The sequence below is a fragment of the Tenrec ecaudatus genome, chromosome 17, assembly GCF_050624435.1.
Source record: "Tenrec ecaudatus isolate mTenEca1 chromosome 17, mTenEca1.hap1, whole genome shotgun sequence".
Lineage (NCBI taxonomy): Eukaryota > Metazoa > Chordata > Mammalia > Afrosoricida > Tenrecidae > Tenrec > Tenrec ecaudatus.
The window spans coordinates 29119240-29141655 of NC_134546.1; positions in this window are offsets into that span (position 1 = coordinate 29119240).

A 22416-nucleotide genomic window follows, 5' to 3' on the forward strand; every position below is an offset into this window, starting at 1 on the left:
TGTACACTGGTACAGATGGGAACTGGAAACAAGGAATTCAGGGCAGATGATCCCTTCAGGACCAGTGGTGTGAGTGGCAATACCAGGAGGGTGGAGGGAGGGTGGGTTGGAAAGGGGGAACCGATTACAAGGATCTACATATAACCTCCTCCCTGGGGGATGGGCAATAGAAAGTGGGTGAAGGGAGATGTCGGACAGGGAAAGATATGACAAAATAATAATTTATAAATTATCAAGGGTTCATGAGGAAGCGGGGAGCAGAGAGGGAGGGGGGAAATGAGCTGATGCCAGGGCCTACGTGGAGAGCAAATATTTTGAGAATGATGAGGGTAATGAATGTACAAATGTGCTTTATACAATTGATCTATGTATGGATTGTGATAAGACTTGCATGATCCACCAATAAAATGATAACAAAAAAAGTGTAGCGAGCATGCAAGCCGAGGTTTCAGTGGTCCACAGGCATCCTGACTGGCCCTGGAGTTTCATGCCCACCCAGGAACATGAGACATTTTTTACCTCATGTGGGGCAGTAGCTTGAACTAGGTCTCCCATGAATTACAGTGAGTCTACAAAAGGACAATATGGCAGCTTATCATCTTCAGGGGTTTGCAGGGAGGGAGAATTCATATGAGAAGCAGTAGAAATTCTAAACCTTTGGTGTAGGTGAATGCAGGGGTCATTGAAACACTGGTGCTTTCCGCAGAAACAAAGGCAGACACCTTAGAGACATGTTCACACCAATGACAGAAGAAGTCCATATAAAATACATATTGAAAGTGAGTTCATAATGAAAACGTATTGACAATACATTGGAAATAATTTACCACGAAAAAAGGCATGAGAAATGACGAGCAGCATCGATTAGCAGACCTAACCACAGTCAAATCCACTGCCAATGAGTTGATTCAGATTCACAGTGTCCCAGTTGAGGACTTTGGAGACTGTAAATCTTATTAGGAGCAGACAGCCTCACCTTTCTCTGAGGATCATCTGGTGGGTTTGAATTGTCAACCTGGTAGCTCCCAGCCTGATGCTTACTCCAAGTGCCACCAAGATTCCTTCCCGGCAGCCCTACAGCTAGGAAATAAAAGAGAACGATCTATACATTTAAAGTCATCATAAAATGCAATAAAATGCAACTAAAAAGTAGGTCAAAATAAAATTTGAAATTTGCCAACAGGCTTCTAAACGATTCACACTCATAGAAGAAATCCCAAGGGAACATTTTAACAATTGGAACTGAATAGCAATGAACATTTGTGCATAAAATCTGTGACAAGTAATTATTCTTTAAAAGGAAAGATGTACTCCGAATGTATACGTTTGGAAGGAATTAAAACAGAAGGTAGAAACTCTAGTGGTGGAAGACCTAGAGTACACCTAAAGAAACACTAAACATAAAAGAAGACCTTAATCAAAGAGAAACCAGAGGGGAAGATGCTGGTCACCAAACAGAGTGCTTTGAGAGATGACTCCAGAAGATCAAATGGTAAACCTGACTTGAACAGTTAAACCTCATCAGTTGATCCCTCCTCTGATGCATGTTGGGCCTGCTCTGGGTTTTCATGTTTTCTGTGTTTGCTGTTTGTTTGTTCATATTGGGTTTATCTCAGATGTATTTTATCATTGGGGTGACCCGTTTGAATTTTTGTTGTATGTTTTTCTGTCCTTCAGTATATGAAACCTGGGATTGGTGAACCTCTAGGGACAGCAAGTAGAATACAGGTTTCTTGGACACAGTGGTGGCGATGGGGGTGGGGGTAAAAAGGAGCTGATGTCAAGGAGTTCAAAAAGGAAAAGAATGCTTTGAAACGGAATGTGGTGGCCACTGTACAATACTGCTTGATGTCTTGTGCTATGAATGAACTGTGGAATGATGCGATATCTGCATTAACTCCCAAAAATGGTTTTGGAAAAAAAAATTTAAAAAGAGAAAACAAAGAAGCATTAGAATCAATCAGTAACACATAAAATTGATTCTTTGGAAAACACACATACACATACAGAAGAAATACAAATTTCTGAAGACTGAATAAAAGGAAAAAGAAGAAGGAATATATAAATAATAATAATAATAAAGAAGGCGTGTAATTATAGAAAATAGAGGCTTTAAAACCACATGAGAATAGTATGTAAAACTTTACATGAATAAATACTAAACTTAAATATTCTAGAAAAAAATTGATAACCAAATTGATTAATTAATGAATAGAAAACAAAAAACTATAAAGTTAAAATTGATGAGACCTTAAATATTGATACAATTAATATTACACTCAGGAAGTCTGACAAGTACCTTTTATGCAAATACTTCAGAGTTTATAAAGAGAGGAAAACACGTCTATGTTGTTGCCATTGTCCCTCGTATCTCTAGACACTACGGTTCTCAGCGCTCTCAAGATGTCTGACTGTGTCTGAGAAGTTTTCTTAACATTATCTCCTGTATGATCCACCAGATTTATGGCTATAATTGCAGCAAGGTTAAGGACACATAGCGAAATGTCCGATGTCAAATTTACATACTCACGGGTACATTTGCACTCTCTCTCCTATACTTAATCAACCTGCATGCCTATACAAGTATCTGCTTATAGATCACCATGATCACAGGATTGTAAATACAACAATATTTGTCTCTGTTGCCTTTGACTATTGCAAGTCTTCCCGTGTCTTCCCCACCTCCGTAGTTGTTGCCAACTATTTCTTTAAGTTTAATCTTTAAGTTTTATTTGATTTTCTCCATTGGTTAGAACTACTAATATTATGATGAAGAGAAAGACTAGAAATTGGCAATTTCATTCTTGTTCCTAGCCATAAATGCTTCTAATATTTCACCAGTAAGTATGATCTTTACTATAGTACAATGCATTTTATTGTTAAGGTTATTTCCTTTTATTTATCTCTACTGGGAATATTTTTTGGCATGTGTTGAAATGATATAATGACTCAATTTATTAATGTGACGAAATATAGATAATCAACAGTTGAATTACTCTTGCATATCTGGGGTAAACCCTACTTGGTATTGATTCAACCCCCCCACTCCCATGCCCACAATATTGTTTTCAGTTTGCTAATATTTTATTTAGTGTTTTTAGATCTATTTGTAGAACTTTACAAGACAGAGAAAGTCATAAAGAGAAAAAAGGGCCAACAATAGCAAGACCATTTGAAAAATCATGATGTGTCGATAGCACAATAAATCATATTACATTTTTCATAACAATGTGACATTTGTCCAAGAGAAAAAAGAAGACAAATGAAACAAAGAGACAGCTTAGAAAAGTCTCACAGATTAAAAATATAAGGTGTTATTGCAAGTGAGTGAGAGAAAGAATGGACCACACAATGCTCGTTACTGCGATTAGAGGTTGTCAATATCTATTTGTTAACAGTGCAACTGATCCTAACCTAATTTCATAGATATTTAAAAAGTTAAAAGTGAATATTAGAACATTGAAATAAAAAAGTAAAGAGAGGATATTTTTATGACCATAGGTTAGAGAATTGTTTCTTAAAGGAGACACCAAAAACACATTTTGTAAAAGAAAATGTCAATCATTTTGGTTGTATTTAAAATTAAAATTATGTGATAAGACATCCCCTAAATTCAATCGGAATGCAAACATTTATTTTGGAGAAGATATTTATCATACAATATGTTTTTTTTAAATAAGTAAATAAAATCTCTATCAATCGGTAAGAAGAAGACAAAGAGCACAATAGTAAAGTGGGCCAAAGGACAGACACAGTCAATTCACAGAAGAGAAAACTGCAAGACTTCACACTGATCCTTAGCAGTTACGGGGATGAGTGTATACATGAAATGTCACTTCAGAAAAAGGAAATGTGTAGGAGACTAATTGATGAAAAGAAGGTAGAGAAATTGGAACTCTCCTTTGGCAAGCAAATTGGCAATGTCCAGCAAAGCTAAAAAGGCACATAATTCTAATCCACATTTTTAAGTACAAAACCAAGAGAACCCTTTTACACCTGCACAAGTCCAGGTGTACAAGAATGTTCATAGCAGCATTGTTTGAGAAGGAAAATATCGAAAGTTCGAAGTCCGTCCCTGAGGAAATGGATGGCTCCATAATGAGAAGCCATTCAGTAGTTTGAATAAGCACACTCGTCCGCGTACCAACATGGCTAAACTCAAAATCGGTGTTGCAGGAAAAGCACTTGCAAAAAGCAAATGCCAAAACAAAACAAAACAAACTCAAATTATTGAATTAACCTAAATAGAGAAAATGATCACTAAAATGTGGCAAAATTTCTAGTTAAACCGAAATCTGTAGTAAAAGTACAAGAAACGGGTGGGGAAGATATATACCAATTTGGGGATGGTGATCAGGTCTATGTAAAAAGGACAAATGAAGGGAAAAGGAATGATATGCTCAGCATATCTTAGGCTAAAAGAATTGAAGAAAAATTCTGTTTTGGAGGTTCAATATTAAAAGATCCTCTGGACAAAATATTGAACAATACAGGAGGCATCAATAGAAGATGGAAGGAACACACCATCACTGAACCAAAAAGAACTAGCCACCATGCAAACATTTCAAGGGGTAGCATATGATCAAGAACTGATGGCACGGTTGGAAGAAGTTCAAGCTGCATTATATTGACAAGGAGCTATGGGAGGCTCAAACTGGAGTCAGAAGAGGATGTGTCATAAACGATATCGTTGCTGATGTCAGGCGGATCTTAGCTGCAAGCAGAGAAAGATGTTTACTTATGTTGTATTGACTCTGGAGAGGCACTGGGCTGTACGGATCATAACAAACTATGGATAGCTTTGAGCAGACTGGAAATTCCAGAGCACTTCGCTGTGTTCATGCGGGAGTGATGTGTGTAGACATGCAAGAGGCTGGCGTTCAAATAGGGTAGAAGAGTGCTGAGTGGTTTAAAATAAGGAAAGCTGTTGTGCTCATCATGCTTACTCCAACGGTATGCTGAGCAAATCACCCGAGAAACCAGACCATGTGAAGGAGAGCACAATTAGCAAGATTAGAGGTAGGCTTACTAACAACCTGTGATAGGCACATGACACAAACTTGTTTGCTAAAAGTGAGGAGGATTTGATGCTCTTCAGTATAAATTATAACTCGGTGTAAAGAAGACCCAAATCCTCACAACAGAGAAATGATAGAAGCTGTCAAAGACAAGAGGAAAGTCAAAGGAAATAGAGGAAAGAATTCGGAAGCAAAGGACATTTATAGAGGTCTTAATACAGGCATGCACATATGTAAATATATTTTTATATAATGATAAGGAACTAGATCTATGAACATATATATATTAAGTATTAAGGTAGCAAATGGATATTGGGCCTCTACTCAAGTATGCCCTCTAAGCAAGAACACTTCATTTCAATAACCCAGCATTTTGTGATTTTTTCCTTCCTGACATGATCAATGAAGACAAAATGGTGCATAAGCAAAAGTAATGAAGAAAGCTGATGGTGCCCAGCTATCAAAAGATATAGCTTCTGGTGTCTTAAAGGCTTGAAGACATTTGATGAGATGGATTGACGCAATGGCTCTAATAGTTGCCTCAAACATAACAACAATTGTGAGGATGGCCCAGGACTGGGCAGTGTTTTGTTGTACAAGGAGTAAGTGTGGGTTGGAATTGACTGGATACACCTAACAACATCAATTTTTAGTCCTGTGAAAATGGAGGAAAACGAAGTAAACATTAGTGATTCAGTGGTTGTGGTTGTTACGTGCCATGCAGTCAGTTCTGACCCATAGTGGCCCTATGCACAACAGAAGGAAACATGGACCAGTCTTGCACCATCCTTGCACAATTGTTTCTATAGTTGAACCCATTGTTGGAGCCACTGTGTTAATCCATCTCACTGAGCGCCTTCCTCTTTTTCGCTGCCCCTTTACTTTACCAAACATAATGTCCTTTTCCAGGGACTGGTTTCTCTTAACAATATGTCCAAAGTACTGTATGTAAGATAAAGTCTTGCCACCCTTGCCACTAAGAAGCATTCTGGCCATACTTCCAAGACAGATTTGTTTGTCCTTGTGGTAGTCCATGGGACTTTCAATATTCTTCTCCAGCACCACAATTCAAATGCAACATTCTTCTTTGGTCTTCCTTATTCAATGTCCAACTTCCACATGCATATGAGTCAATTGAGAATACCATGGCTTGGCTCAGGCACATCTTAGTCCTTCAACACTCTGAAGAGGTCCTATGCATATTTATGCAGCACAATATGCAGTTTAATCCCTTGACATCAATGCTTCTATGAGCATTGATGGTGGATCCAAGCAAGACAAAATCCTTGACAACTTTTCATCTTTTCTCCTATTTTTTCATACTCATCTAGTGGTTAGTACTTGGCTAAATGTGAGAATATTATGCAATTTTCAAATATTTAATAATTTAAAAATTAATAAAGAAAGGCACATATACCTATGATATCATTCTAATACAACCCCGTATGTGCGATTTTGTGATATTCATTTTAGAGAGCGAAGACAGATTCTTTAAGATTAAATACTTCATTGGTGGTTCCAGAGTCAGTAGGGATAGAGCTTGTATTCCAAATCAAGTCACTTGAATTAATATGCCCCCTCCAAATTTTGCTCACCTTGCAAAATGATAATTCATAAGAGTTTTATAAGAAGCACATTCTGTGGTTGCTTTCTTTCTTTATTTTTGCTTACCTAAATCTGACTGCCAGTAACCTTTCAGGAAAACTGCAAATTGTTTTCTCCCCCCAAATCAGTGCCCACCTGCAGATAAGGAGTTTGATTTTGCGCTGCTGACAAGAAACTATGTCTGTGATAATGTCGCCATCTGGTTCCAGCTGGCATGCCCATCAGAGGCTCTAGGACTCTGAACAAGTGTAGTTGTAAAAGCAGCGCTTCCCATAACCAGTGGTGTTTCAAGGGCTCAGGGTGGAGAAAGCCACCAACAAACTCCTATCTGTCTGGCCTGAAGACATCTTAAGACGGTGGAAGAATATCTGTGGCTTGGCATCTATTCTGACCGACACATTCTGTTTAAAAATATCTATGACCACAGCCAAGCAGCTGCTATTTTTCCTTCCTTTGCCAATTGATTATGGATAGCAAGTGCTGTCCTTGTTCAATTATCTACTCCCCATGGGTTATCAGCCTTCTGAACAAACGACAGCACGCTTTATTGGAAGGCAAACTGTTTGAAGATGGAGTTGAAACATAAAAGTTATTCGGGGCAACCAGAAAGGGTTTGCGCATCAGCTGGTCTTAATTAAAGGACTGGTATCAAATCTGCTTCTGCTTACCGAAGCCAGACACCTCTCAGGGGCCGAGACGAAAAGCCTTTCTTAGTCTTTTCTACGCAAGCTCGACCTGGGGTTTGTGAAGTTTCTGTTTTCCCATTAAATGTCAGTTCAAGAACTCCGCGTTGTTTGACCTGAGCACCTGGAAGAGGCGGGAATCACTACAGGAGCCGAGGAAGACTGCAGGGTGAGCGGTTTCTCCAGGGTCACATGAGGTTGGAGATGTCCTAGGTGGTGAGGCTCAGGAGACTGCAGACGTTTTGCTTAATGGAGAAATCTGGCTGGAGATGCCAATTGGAAGGTCGTTAGCTATTTAAAGTCAGTAGAGTAGAAAAATCACCTTAGGGGAAGGAAGTGGAAGAGAGAAGAAATCCACAGCAAGAGGGAACCCCGAGGCACCAGCATAAAGGGATCAAGAGCAACGATAGAATCAGCAAAGGCAGCATTAAGAAGCATACAGAAAGAGGAAAACCAGGAGCGTGTGTTCTGGAAACCAAATGAAGAAAGGGTTGTGAGAAAGTGGGGCTGAGTCATTAGGTCAAACACTGTCTGTAAGTTAGTAAACTGAGGGTGATCTTCCTAGTAGGATGTGAGCTTCGCAGGAGACCTCTGGCTCCATCACAGCTGGCTGGCAAGTGCCCCAAACACAGTAAACATTCGTTGAGTGATAAAAGCGAATTTTTCAAGGTTGAGCAGGGTATGAATCTCGGTGCACAAGCTCAACGGGACAAGTCATGGCAGTGTTTTTCTTTCTATAAACATCTTCAATTCTGTGTAAGCCTCATTCCAAAAAGATGACAAGAAACCGAATCTCATTTTCAGGCCTCCACCTGCACCCCTGGGGTGACAAGGCCTGAAGGACTTCAGGGTGTTTAAATGTTGGGTGAGGGCCCCAAATCATCACCCTAACTGTGTATACAAGCTGCATTGAGCTGCCCGGCAGAGCTCTGCTGTCTCTGAGCCCTGCCTGGGGCACAGCAAGATTCGGAGAGGCTGCTTTTTGCTATCGTTATTACTGATTCTTGACTCCCATGCTCAGACTGAAGTGCTGCCAGGCCCTGAGCCATCGCCACTGCTCATTGCTGATGGGACTGCCGGATCCACAAGGTTTTCAGGGCCTAATTTGGAGACATCGATCAGTAAGCCTCTTTTCCTAGTTTGTCTTAGTCTGGAATCTCCCTCAAAACAAATTCAGCACCCCAGCAACCGGCAAGCCTTTGGTGACAGATCGATGGTGGGTGTCCATGAGACGTATTGGCCAGCATTCAAACTCAGGTCTCCACACGGAAGCTGAGAGTGCTACCACCAAACCAGCCCCACCTCGAGAGATGACTTAGGGAAGCAGACTCAAAGGTTCTAGCCCAGCCTGGTCAGATGGAGTCCATCAGAGGGAAGGGGACTATGGGAATCAGGGGTGCTCACGCCCCATGGACGGAGAGCAGAACTGTTCAATTTCAGTCAAGAGTTTCCATACAGACCATGGTCCAGTAATGCCAGAGCTTACCATTTCTAAAGAGAGGACAGAAATAAGCATTCACATGTGAAAATCTTCTGAGAGGTCGATTTTCTTTTTTGGGGGGAAAAAAAAGCACATGGCGGTTAGAGGGAGACTCAGCCTGGGTGCTCCCTGTAGGCACTGTTTTCTGATTTCAGGGCCACGGGGATGCAGACAGCACTGGGTGACACTGTCAGAAGGAGCAACACCTAAATGTCTGTTTTTGTGTAGTATTCAGAATACATTTATCATTATTATTATATTTTTAATAAAAATGGCCTTGGAGGTAGTAATTAAAACAAGAATTTCTTTTGTAAGCCCAGTGTACAGCTTACAGGTATCAATACACCTACAAAGGTAATCCTCTCTGCTGATTTATGTTGGAATCTTTCAATGTGCTCTGGTAAGCACTGTCTCCATTGCTTACAACAATATTCAAATCGCATGCCTTTGTCTGCTTGTGCGCTGAGCATGAGCTGGGATTTTCACAGCCCCTGGTTTTGTCGAACGTTCTGATGTTTTGGCTACCACGTGGTGGTAAGCCGTAATTGTGAACCTCGGTTTAACACCTTTTTGAGAATGCAGTCCAAATTAAAGAAGGAGAAAAAGAAAAAAATGGCTCCCATTCAATGACTAATAATGTAACTGATGTAATGCAAAGTAGACAGAATTCACAGCTCTATCAGCATTCATGTAGGTAAGAAATATATGCCAACAACATGAAAATTATACTTATCACAGTATTCTATGACTAAATGGAGCCCTACTGACCTAGTGGTTACACATTGGGTTTTGATTCTCATGGTTGGCAGTACGAACACCAGCAGCTCTGCTGGTAAAAGACAGGGCTTTCTACTCCCATAAGAAGTTGCAGTTTCATAAAGCCACAGGCGGTAGCTATGGATCAGTATTGACTCAAAGGCAGTGAGTCTATGCATACAATTGATACTATTACTTAGAAGACTATGGTCTTGCATAGGGGGAGATCTATGGAAGAGATGGTGACAGCGTGAGTTTCTGCACTGATTAACACAAAACCTATCACTGAACATATCATTGGGTCATTAAAAATATCTATTCTGCCACATGCTGCCTTTTGAATGGAGCATTTATTCCACTTAGATTTGCTGTAAGATGAAGCTACTTCATTCTGTAATTTTCCTATTTGTTTTTTGTGTGTCTTAAGCCTTCCTTGTCTTTTCCTTTTACCACTGTTTGCTTTTGCATTTTGTAGGGTTATTGTAGTGAGTGAGCCATTTTGTATATTTTTAAAGAATGGTTACTATGAATATTACATTTACCAGCTTGTATTTATGACATCCAAGGGTAAATTGGTAGTAACTTCACGTTAGTAGAATATACGAATTTCTCTATCTACACCATTCCTTCATGCCCCACTTCCATTGCTGTTAATGCTAACCCCAAACTCTGCCAATGGAGTCAATGCTGACTCATAGCGATCCCCTGTGGGTTTCTGAGAGTTCAGCTGTTTACAGAAATAGAAAAACCCAGTCTTTCTCCTGCAGAGCTGCTGGTGGTTTCCAACCATGGACCATGCAGATGGCAGCCCTGTGCACAACCACTACATCACAGGGCTCCCCTTAACTCTAAATATGCCTTTATATTTCACTCACTCAGTAATCTAGCTTATCCTTTTTCATTTACTAGTTGTTAAAAAGCACAAAGGATAAAACAATGAGAAGAATCAAGCATGAGCTATCTTATACCTTATTATTAGCTTATACTTGTCCAGGCAGCTCCCCTTACTAGTGATCTTTCTTTGAATTACTTTTTGTCTTTTCCCCTCTGTCCAGAGAACTTACACGGATACTTTTGTAAGTCTGGTGGATATAAATTCTCATCTTCTGTTTGTCTAAGAATGTTTTAATATCACCCTCATTCTTAGGGCTGGTTTTGGTGGGTATAGTATTCGTGGTTGACAATCTCTGTCCAACCCTCATCCCTACTTTAGCATTTTGTAATGATATATTTAGGTACACACAAACACACACACACACACACACACACACTATTCCGTTACATTTGGACCTCCAATGTTTCTGAGGAGAAATTGATGCATCTTAATCTGGGTTAAAATTGCCAACCTTTTGGTTAGTTTCACTTATTCAGAACTCACTGCCATCGAGTTGATTCCTGTTCATAGTGACTTTCTAGGACCAGGAAGAACCTTCCCCATGAGTTTCTCAGGATGTCCATCTTTGTAGGAGCAGGAATTCTCATCTTTCTCCTGTGGAGTTTGAACCTCTGACTTTGTAGTTAGCAGCCCAATGCATAACCCATTACACCACTTTGAGTACAACCCTTTTGTGTCACCCAGGTACTTAAACACCACCCCCTCCCCCCGCTCCCTGCAACACACACTTTAATTACAAGTGAAGATAAATGTCAAGGGGGATGCAGTTCAGAGTGCTCTCAGACAAGGTCATGGAAGACAAGGTCATAGGAGCCTTACTTGGAACACTGACTTTTGAGTTGAGTAGGGGTAGGAACTAGAAGAGGTGGGAAAGGACACTTTAACAGAGGGAACCACAGATAAAAGAGCTAAGAGGTGAGAAGGAGCCAATGAGTGAGGAAACTAAAATCTAAAACAAACAGATTTACTGCCAAAGCACAGAGAGTGATCCGTAGGAGTTGTAGCAGGGCCAGAGCTGGGATTTGACACAAGCTGCACATTTTAATATCTAGAATTTATAGGACTCTGTTTTTAAAAAATCCATTCAACCCTAAAAAACCTTATGAAAATGTTTCCATACCATCCATTCTTATAATCACATCAACACATACCCAGACCTTTAGCTTGCTCTTCTCTCTTCTTCCTCGTTTGTGCACAGCACTGGGCCTCCTTAAATATTTCTTTTTTGTGATCTTCAAGTTACTCATGGGTAAGACAGACCTTCAAATTATTCCGTACACTTGAGCATTTCTGAAGTCTGAGACTTCAAGTCTAACGTCATGCTTTGCTTTCACACCTTCTCTTCTCTAAAACATTTGACTCCCTATATCCTTCACTGTGGTATTTAGCTCTGAACACTGTATTTCTTTTGGAAACGCTTCCTGCACCATCTCAGGATTTGCAAATAAAGGGGATGTGCCCTCCCTAAGTCTGGTCACGTGAAATTTAAATCTTGATCATGAGGAGAAATGGTAACAACATCTCCCTGAAAATATGGCCTTGGTGGTTTCTGCTACTGAGGGCCTCCGCTCTGTCCAATTACTACTTTTCTGGAAACACGTTCCCCCCCCACCCCCGTTTTGCCTTCAGTGCTCTAAGCTACCCCATTCCCTTCCAGTAAATCTCTTCAGTGTTTAAATTAGGCAGAGCTAGTTTCTCTTCCTGGCAACCAAAGAAGACTACTGATCCAGTCTGAAAGAAGAAAGGTCAAGAGTTGAGTGTAGTTGGAGAGAACAGTGTATACGGGAGTAGCTGGAAAGTAGACATTTCGAGGCTAGGTTTTAAAGTGGTTGTTAGATGCTGTTAACTTGGTTCAGATTCATAGCGACCCTATGCACAACAGACTACAGCACCACCCAGTCCTGCATCATCCTCACAACTGTTGCTATGTGTGAGCCCATTGTTGCAGGCACTCTGCTAATCCATTTCATCAAAGATCCTTCTTGTTTTTTGCTGTCCCTCTACTTTCCCTCTACTTTACCAAACTTGGAAGCAAAGAGGTTCTCAGAAAATACATAGATGGAATGTGTTCAGTGACTGATAGAAACAGGATAGAATCCCTTAGCTAGTGTGTTATGGAAGGGTTTAATAATGACCCAAATTCCAAGGTCTATGCAATCTCAGGGAGGTGGCATAAGTCTTACATCAACAGGGATAACTTAAGCTTCTGCTCTATGCCAGCAGAAAATGGAAGACCAAGGAAGCAGTGCATGGCAGAGTGTCCTCTTGGCCCCCAGCAGGCATCTCTAGGGGTGGGGGGGTGATACCCTGGCTGTCACAACCAGAACTCCCATCCTCTCCTGCCTCAAATGGCCAAGCAACATACTCTCCTTGGGTCAATTCCAGGTCCTCCAAGAACCTTACTATGAGACAGCTGTTCATGGGACTCTAACTCTGAAACAATACGCTGGAAGTCTAGCCAAAATGAAGATGAGGGCTCATCCAGCAGACATGCCTCAATGTCAAGGACTATACAGACAATTTTGCTTCTTACATGAGACTTGAGGGCTTAGCTAATGTGTTAAAAGATTGATCAAATTTCCGAGCTTATAAATTTGAAGACATGGCTATTGACTATAGTGAATGCATGAATTCACGTAACCCTTTGAAGTCAGATGAACCTCTTTGTACTTCCATAAAACCATACATTTTTTTCTGTTCTGTATATACTAGGCAAAGAGCCCCGACCAACGATGTGATCGGGTGAAAAAGAATCCCTTGTTGCAGTGTAGGGGAGTCAGGGAGAAGGGAGACCAGGTAGGAAAGGCCTGGGAGAGCTGAACAAAGGCAGCAGCAATGGGAGAGGGAGGAGAGGCCAGCTTCTGGGGGAAACCAAGACCTCTAGGTCTCGATGGCCTATTGGATGTCAAGGTCACAGCCTGGGCTGGGATAAAATATAGTCAAAATATGCCTTGCTTACCACTCTTCTCTGATTAAATAGCCAAATATGAAATAGTTAAATTGTGACAGTATGAAAAAGAGAATCTGAATTAAATTAGTGCTCTGTCAGCCCATTGCACTAAACCACCAATCCCCAAAGAGCTTTAGCAACATATTGGATAAAGTGAAATTAATCCCTTAGAGCCACAAGTTTACAAATGCGCAAATGACATATGCCATGAATCCACAAACTATACTGGGAGCATTAGAAAAGGAAGCTAAAAAATGCATGCGAACACATCTGTACTCTATCCTGCAAATAAGGCCTGGTGCAACGTGTCAATCTCTTTTGTGGTGTTGAACCAGGAGGAGGCTCAGAAACATTCACACTGCTGACCCTTGCGATCCAACGTGTTGGTGATTGCATACTGGACAAACTTGAAGCTTTGCAATCAGGTTACTGTTAAATATGACTCACCAGCCTAAATTTAGACAGGGCTATGATTCTAATAGCAAGTGACAAAAACCAGAGAATTTCAAGTGCTTGTTGGCTTGCAGGGTTACATTCCCTGCAAGGCGAAGTCAGAGCTGCCCGTGGCATTAATGAACGTTACGGCCTGTTAAAAGAATAGCCAGGAGGTGCTACAGATAAGAAGCTGCGGCGGATTAAGACTCCCTTGGTTTGTTTCCCAACTTGAGGCTTCAGAATTAACATTTTCCCTTTGGCTTTAAGGATTTGTTTTTTAAAGCAAGACCCCGGAGTTTTGTGACTTTCCACTCACTTGCATGTCATAAAGAGTTATGTGGTTATATGATGGATTTAGGATCATTCCTGCAGCCAGTCGACGTTGGCAACCAGACGTTCTGCTTTCGTCTGTGTGAAGCAGTTTCAAATGCGATCAGTAAGTGATAACATACAGAGGTTCATAGTTGATTCTCTAGCCCCAGCTGAAGGCGTTTAAAACATTAGACCTCACTGATGCCTGAAAGAACCAGAAACTGGTTTGGGGGACTTGTCTCACGAGAGCCCGTTGGGCTTATCAATACTTCACTTTCAAGGGGCACAGAGAAGCCTTTGTGCTGCCGAGCTGATAGGCTCCCCAGGAGGGACCATGCACGGTGGAGAATGTGCCAACAAACTTAAAGAGGAAAAAAAAATTAAGGGGCAGCACAGACACTGTTAAACTGAAGTGCCATGTTTTCACTCCCTCTATGGGGCTACATCTTTACACTGAGCAGATCCAGGGATGTCAAAATCCAGGCTTTGTGTCTTAAGTAAGCACCTCTCTTCCTTATCTTTGGTGAGCTAGCCAGGAGCCCTGGCGGTGCAGTGGGTTACAAGTTGATCTGCTAACCTCAACATCAGCAGTTCAAAACCCCCCGCGTGCTCTGTAGATAGGGCTTTCTACTCTGTGTAAAGACTCAGAAATCCACAGGAACAGTTCTACTCTGTCCTAGATGGTTGAATGGCAATGAGTTTTGGTTTGTGATGCGCTTCAGGGGATCATGTGTTTATTAGAAAGCTGCTATCAACTTTTCAATACAGGATAATAATATTGTCATTTTTAATGGAGCTCTGGTGGTGGAGCAATTAAAGCACCCAACTGCTAATGGACAAACCTGCAGTTTGAACTCACCAGAACGATGTACAGATTTATAGTGAATAGACAGCAAAACCCGTTGGTTCAGTTCACTTCCACAGGCATACCTTGGGGATACTGCAGGTTCTATGCCACTCACTCAAGAAAGTGACTACTGCAATTAAGTGAGTCACATGAAATGTTTTGCACATAAAAGGTATGTTTCCCCCCAAACCCAAACCAAACTCACTGTCATTGCGGCAATTCTGACTCGCAGTGACCTGTAGGGCAGGGTAGAATTGCCCCCCTGAGTTTTTAAGACTGGAAGTCTTCATGGGAGTAGAAAGCCCCATCTTTCTTCCTCGGAACAACTGGTAGTTTCACACTGCTGGCCGTGCGGTTAGCAGCCCAATGTGTAGCCACTATGGCACAGGGCTCCTCCACGTTTCCACAGTACTAGTCTGTGATGTACGCACTAGCATTCGGAAGAAGTCTGACACATTGCGAGCTTTACCAGGAGGTGACATGGAGACACGGAATGAGCGCATGCTGCTGGAAAAATGGTACTGAGATTTGCTCGAAGCAGCCTTGCCACAAAGCTTCTGTTTTTATGCAACACACTATCTGTGAAGCGCATAGTTGTGTCTACATAGGAAGGCTATGCGTGTCTGACAATGGGTGTGTTATTCTCATGTTTCAACGTAGTTGGGTGTAGACCGGAACCATGTTTTAAGGTGGGTTCCTCACCTTCTCTGAGTTCTGATCCTTAGCTCAGGGAACCAGCATTTTCTTGTTCCACAGGAATCTTTGACTACTAGCTATTTTGATGGCAAATCTCCAAAGGTTAAATTGGCTGGCAAGAACATTAATGTAACTAAGCCCACTTGCCCTCCAGTCAATTCTGACTCACGGGGAACCAATCCAACAGAGTAGAATTGCTTTAGAGAATCCACTTTCCTCTAAAACCAGTCCTAGTGGTGGCAGTTTCTTCTCAGCTCCCCTGCAGCCTGGTGCGGCTGGTTCTGCTTCAGGAGAACGACTTCCTGTCCTGTTCCCTCCTCTTACACACTCAGGATGGTTAACGTAGTAAGCACACTGCCTTTCTCTGAGTAGTCGACTGCTAAAGCCTGACTCGAAGCTCGTTGCTCCCTCTTCTGACTTCACCCCACACACCCACAAAGCTCCGCATTCCATCTGGCACCTATTGTGGGAACACAGTCTTTGTCTCTGATGCAATAAAAATAAATGCCATACATAGATGAAAACTTGGCAGCGTATTTTGGTGCACGTTGCCTGTGCACAATATTGGAGCCTCACATATTCTCAAACTCTAAAACCAAAGTCATTGCCGTCGAGTTTGATGGACAGTGACCCTACGGAACAGGGCAGAACAGCCCCTGTGGGTATCCGACACTGTGAGTTTTTACAGGAGAAGGAGGCCTCATCATCGTCCCGTGGAGCAGCTAGTGGTTGCCCACTGCTGACCTTGTGGTTCGCAGGCCAACCCAGGCCCACTCTGACACCAGGGCTCCGAGACAATGTCCAACACATTCCAAATGTCTCCTTCTGAGAAATCTGGGCAGGTTTGGGTTCCATAGAAATGCTCTTGAAAGCATTGTGAGTTCTCTGAAGGTACACTCCGGAGGCAGGTTGAATTAGCTTGACTGTGGACCTCAGCACAGGGAAGGCACTAGTGAGTATTCCTAGAATCCTGTCTATGGAAGAAATGGAACAAGGAGGACATGGCAGTGGTACCAATTGCCATCAAGTTGTACCAGTTGCCATCAAATTGATTTGGACTCATGGCGTTGTCAAGTAGAACTGCACCCAGCATCATGGCTGCGGGGTTGCACAGGGAGCAGATTGCCGGGCCTTTCTTCCAGTGTCCTCTGGGAAGGTTTGAATCGCTGACCTTCTGGTTAGTAGCCAAACACTTAGCCATTTGCCCCTCTCAGGGACTCTTGAGGATACGGTAGAACTTGGGATCAACTGTGGATCTCTTTCAACTCCACAGGATGGGATGGCCTTCAGAGCCATCCAAAGCCTTTATTCCCATTTTGCCCAGTCATTGGATGTAGGCAGTCCCAGGATGGGCCTGGGACTTTGGGAAAGATAGTTCTCTTCAACTGAGGGAGTTCCCAAGAGGAATCTCAACAGAAAGCAGTCCCCTGACAATCTTTCCAGTAGGTGGGAACAAACTCTTCCTTCTTGATATAGGATTCTGGGCAACCCAATCTACATATGTACACGACAATACCAAACTAGGGGTTCATATGAAACAACTGCTTTCCTTCTAGGGTTCAGGTGTGTCCAATGGAGAAAGAATTCTGATGTCAATGGTTACGGTGCTGAGAATTTCTTATGTTTGCTTTCTGAGCTGCCAGTCAGGTTCTAGAACACCTGATGTTGCATCTCTGGCAGGGGACATCTAGACAACCCGAAGCTAGAGGGTTCTTTCTGGAATCGGGTCTATTTACTTGCCTTCATCAAGCTTTACCCACTCTGTGTACACAGTTCCATAACCACGTTCCTTTGCCCCACCGTCTAATATTCACCTGCTGAAAGCGGAATGCATCTGATGCTATGCCACTCAAGTCTGGGTTGTTTATGAAAAAAGTCATCGTTGGTTTAAAAGAAGAGACAATTATATTTAGTTGATAAGGCTCCCATATCTTATATGATATTATGACCCTCCCCCGGTTTCCTATTTTTATGATACTGACCTTTTGAAGTTAACAGGCCATCTATTTTGTAGAATAATTCTTATTGTCAATATGTCTGTTTTTTTTCTCTTACTGTTGCGCTTATTTGTCTTTAAGGTAGGAAAGTAGGTATGTGTAAAGCCTGGATCAGATTCAGGTTCAACATCTTGGCAGCAGGCAAACTCATCTTTCATGGGGTGGCGAGTGGTTGGGAATTGCTGATCTGGTGGTCAGCATTGCCCTGCACCAAGAATCCTTCGGATACTGGTGAGTCATCTTCTAGGTGTTTAGCCAAGAAAAATGAAAACATGTGTTTATGAAACAGATTTATCCAAGAGTATTCATAGAACTTTTATTCACAACAGCCCCAAGTTAGAAATAGTCCATTAGGAGAATGTAAAAACAAATTGTGCAATAGCCATACAATGACCTGCTGCTCAGAAATGAAAAGTAATGAACTAGACCAGGATAGTGAGCTGCTTGGATGGCTCTCAAAAGCATTATTCGGGGATAGTACCAAACCCAAAGGATTATACAAAGCACAATCCTCGAATTCTATTTGTATGCATTACATAATCTGAGAATGGGTAGATCAATCTATAAATTAGTGGGAAAAATCAGAACAGTGCTTGCTGCTGAGAGAGGCAGATAGGGGAGGGAATTGAAGAGGAAAGAGTATAGCAGTTTTGTGGTAATGCTTAAATTTTTTTATATGAATTTTGATTAGCCAGGTGCATATATTTGTCAGAGTTCAAAAAGTAAATTAAACGGTCTGCATTTCATTGCATGTACAATTCCTATAGAAAGAGAAAATTGTGAACACATATTCAACTGTACTTCTGATATGGACCCATGGTGGAGTAGTGGTTACACATTGGGCTGCTAGCTGCAAGGACAGCAGTTCAAAACTACCAGCTGCTAGTCGAGAGAAGGATGTGGCTTTCTACTCACACAAAGACTGCCAGTCTCAGAAACTCACAGGGGACTGTTCTACCCTGTCCTATAGTGTCACTATAAGTTGGCCTTGGATCTCAGGCAGTGAGGTTTTGAAAGTTTTTACTTAATGATGTGCGTCCAGTTTATATGAGGGGGGTTGTAGTGATGCAGTATATTTTGGCACATTCCATCAGAACAGTGACTTGAGCATCAGCTCCACTTGCCCAGTGCATCCTTCCCTTGTTCTGCACACCCTCCTGGTGACTTGAAGCATAGCCAGTCTCCTCCCTCATCCACCTAGCAGCCGGTGACATCCTCTGCTGATCACAATCCCTCCTTTGCTGAGGTCAGGGATGTGTCCTCACGGATTGGATGCCAAGTGCACACTCCCCTTGCCTCTGCAGACATGTACACTCCACTTTACAGACCAGCAGATGAGTGACTCGCCCCTAGCCATCTCTGAGCAGGCAGAATCTCCTTCCAGATCAAGCCACACTGCCCCCAACTACTCTTTGCACCTAAAAGAAGAGTATAACCCTATTTGTCAATCTATTTTGTCTTCCTCTTGTGTGGTTCCCCTCTACTTAATCAGCGTAATGTCCTTCTCCAGAGATTGGCCTCTCCTGACAATGTCTAAAGTATGGGAGATGAAGTCTTGTCATCCTTGCCTTTAAGGAGCATTCTCGCTGCATTTCTTTCAAGACAGATTTGTCTATTCTTTTTTTATGTGTAAGAAAGAGCTTTATATCAAGAATAAATTATATATTGAGAAAATATCCCGGCCTAGTCCAAATCAAGTCCATAAGTCTGACACTAGACTAGAAATCCCTCTTCAGACTCAAGCAGTTACATGCTATGATGCAGAATGAAGGCTATCACAGTCTGTGGGTGCAATGTCATGTGGATCCAATGGCAGTGGACACATCTCCGGGCCTCTGGCAGGCAGAGAGGGAAGGGGAGGTTCCCAGGGCCCTTTTTAGGAGGAGGCCACACCCACAAGCAGGCAGGATCGGGCTGTGACCTGATTGATAGGTTGAATATCACCCCTACACTTTTATAGGTGCCATGAAATTATGTAACTACCACAATCAGTTTCCATGACTGTAAAACTGGAAGAACTATATGGTGCCTAGCTACCACTGCCAACTGCACTGACAGGGATTGCATTTGAAATTTGCGGACCGAATGGGAGACCAGGCAAGACCTGTACCATCGAAATCGTTGCAGCCACTATGCCAATCGATCTTGTTGAAGGGCTTTCTCTTTTCCGCTTTCTACTTTACCAAGCACAAAGTCCTTTTCCAGGGACTACATGTTCAAAGTATGTGAAACAAAGTCTCACCATCCTCACTTCTAAGAAGCATCCTGGCTGTATTCCTCCCAATAGAAATGTGTTTGCTCTTCTGGAAGTCCACAGGATTGAAAACAATATTCTATGTTATTGATAAATCATTTTCCTGTAGACTCTTAGACACCATTACAACATGGTGCTACTGGCCCCTCTCATCTGGATGATGGGATTTTGTCTTTGTCTTGCCTATTCCTGTTTAACAGTTTATAAATGGACTCTTTAAATTTTAAAAAAAGTAAGAGAAAGCATGTGGCCTGGGGTAAGGTGCGGTAAAACAAGGACAGCAAAACATGAATGAAACCAGGGTGGGAGGGGAGGAGCCAGTCTCAACCCCAGCACTCTGCACACTGGGTAGCAACCCCAGGCCCACCCCTGAGGCCTCTTACCTTTTTCCCCAGTCAATGGTACAAGGTTAGAAGTCACTGGAGAGCCAGACCGTGCAATTTCTGATGTGCACAAATCAGAAAACCCCATGCCTCCTAATACAGAGGCCAGCAGTATTAATTGCGCCCCAGCGGGTCTCATCTGCCTCCCTCGAATCTCTGAGGAGCTACAGCTTGTTGGACCCAAAGCAGCCAGACCAGTGAGCTGGACGACAATGAACTCTCGCTCCAAACCTTCTGCTACTTGCTTCTGTCCCTAATGAACAATGGTTGACTCTAAGCCATTGTTACGATTATTGACCTTTTCCTTCATCTAACATTTAGAAAAAGGAAATAGCAAAAATAATGAGGTCCTATGTCAAAAGACAGAGAACAGAAACAGTAGATTTGAGAAATCTCCCATTCTAGTATTCCTTCAAAGAGATTCACTGTGAAGGGGATATTGCTGAACCTGGCTCAGAAAGCCCCGTCAGCACCCTGGCCAGCCTTCTCTTTTGATATTTTCCTTCTCTTGACACATCTTAAGGAACTTTGAGGGCATAGTTCCATCGTGGTTGGAGCTTGGTTGCTAACTGAGAGATCCAAGGCTTGAAGTGTTCCAAGGGAGAAAGGTCTGGCAATCTGCTTCTGAACAGGGTCACAGCTTTGGAAACCCCAATGGGAAAGTTCTACTCTGCCCTACAGGGTCACTGACTCACCACAAAATCTCTGGCAAAAGTTTTTAGTTAAGTACTATTTTCATAATATGAATTTGAACTTCTTTCTGTTTTCATAACTTTGACTCTTGGTCCTGATTCTGGACTACACGGGCCGTGAATTTGATATCACATCTTTTATACCACAGATTCCTATCTGGGATTTTAGTGTCAATCATAAAGACCAAGTCATCATGGTCACAATGCTGTGAATGCACCAGAAAGCAGCATTTGACCATCTGCTTGGCTTCAGCTTACCTTTGTGTCTGTGTCTGAGTATACTTAGGCTATGTGGGTTTGCTCCAGTAATTGGAAGACCTTCTTGGGAAAAATTATGCTTTATTTTAGTTAATTGAAAATTCTTCAGCTAACATATTTTCCTATTATGGAATCAGCTTACAAATGTTTTCTGAGGTTGAAAACTGATACATTTCCTGATAAATATAAATAGAGTGAATCATAGAATGTCTCAAGTGGTCCTTATTTCAGTTCTCTACACAATTTCTGCTATAAAACCGAGTGCCCTTCACCTTGTATATTCTAGATTCCACTACCACCACCACCGGTTGCTGTCGTGTTAGTTCTGACTCATGGTGACTTCAGGCATATCGGAGTAGAACTGCTCCATAGAGCTGGATTTTCAGTGGCTGTCTCTCCCTCCCCCACTCCAAAGCCACACCGCCTTCCTTCCTTTTCATTTTCTTGAAGTGGATTGCTAAGCCTTTCCCAAGGTGGCTGGGTAGACTAGAATGTCCAACCTTTGAGCTAACAGTTGAGCATGTTAATCCTTTGTACCATTTAGGGACTATCCCCAAGGATTTTGTGTCTCTGCCGTCAGTGGATGGCTGTAGACAAGTTCTCTGCAAGGGATACACTTGGTGCTAGGGGGAAAAAAATGAAGTCAAGGCTAATATAAAATTCTAACAAAATTCTAGTGGGCATCTACTAAACATCATTGGAGCTTTACAAGCTTATGGGAATGATGCCTCATATACAGAAAGACTTTTTATTTGGATCAAACATCTTAAGGAAGACCAGAGAGCCTCCACTATGAGCCAAGAGAGGGAAGATGGTCAACCTAAGTGAATAATGAAACTGTTGCTGAAGTTCAGAAACGAGGGAAGAAGACTAGAATTGCCGTTGATACAGTAGCTAGCTACTAAAATTGGCATCTCTCCTGGTCAGCCATTTTAAATTTTTAGAGACGATGTTGGCCTTAGCAAGCTTTAGGCTCAATGGGCGTCAAAATTATTGCATGAACATCATTCCATCCAAGAGGGACCAGACTTCAACTCGGTGCTTCAAGATGTGAATGCAACATGAAGCAGGGACCCATTGGAGAGGTCTCAGGGGCAGAACCCAATCCCAACTAGTGGACAGCTGCCCCTCCCTGCAGAAGAATTTATTTCAGAG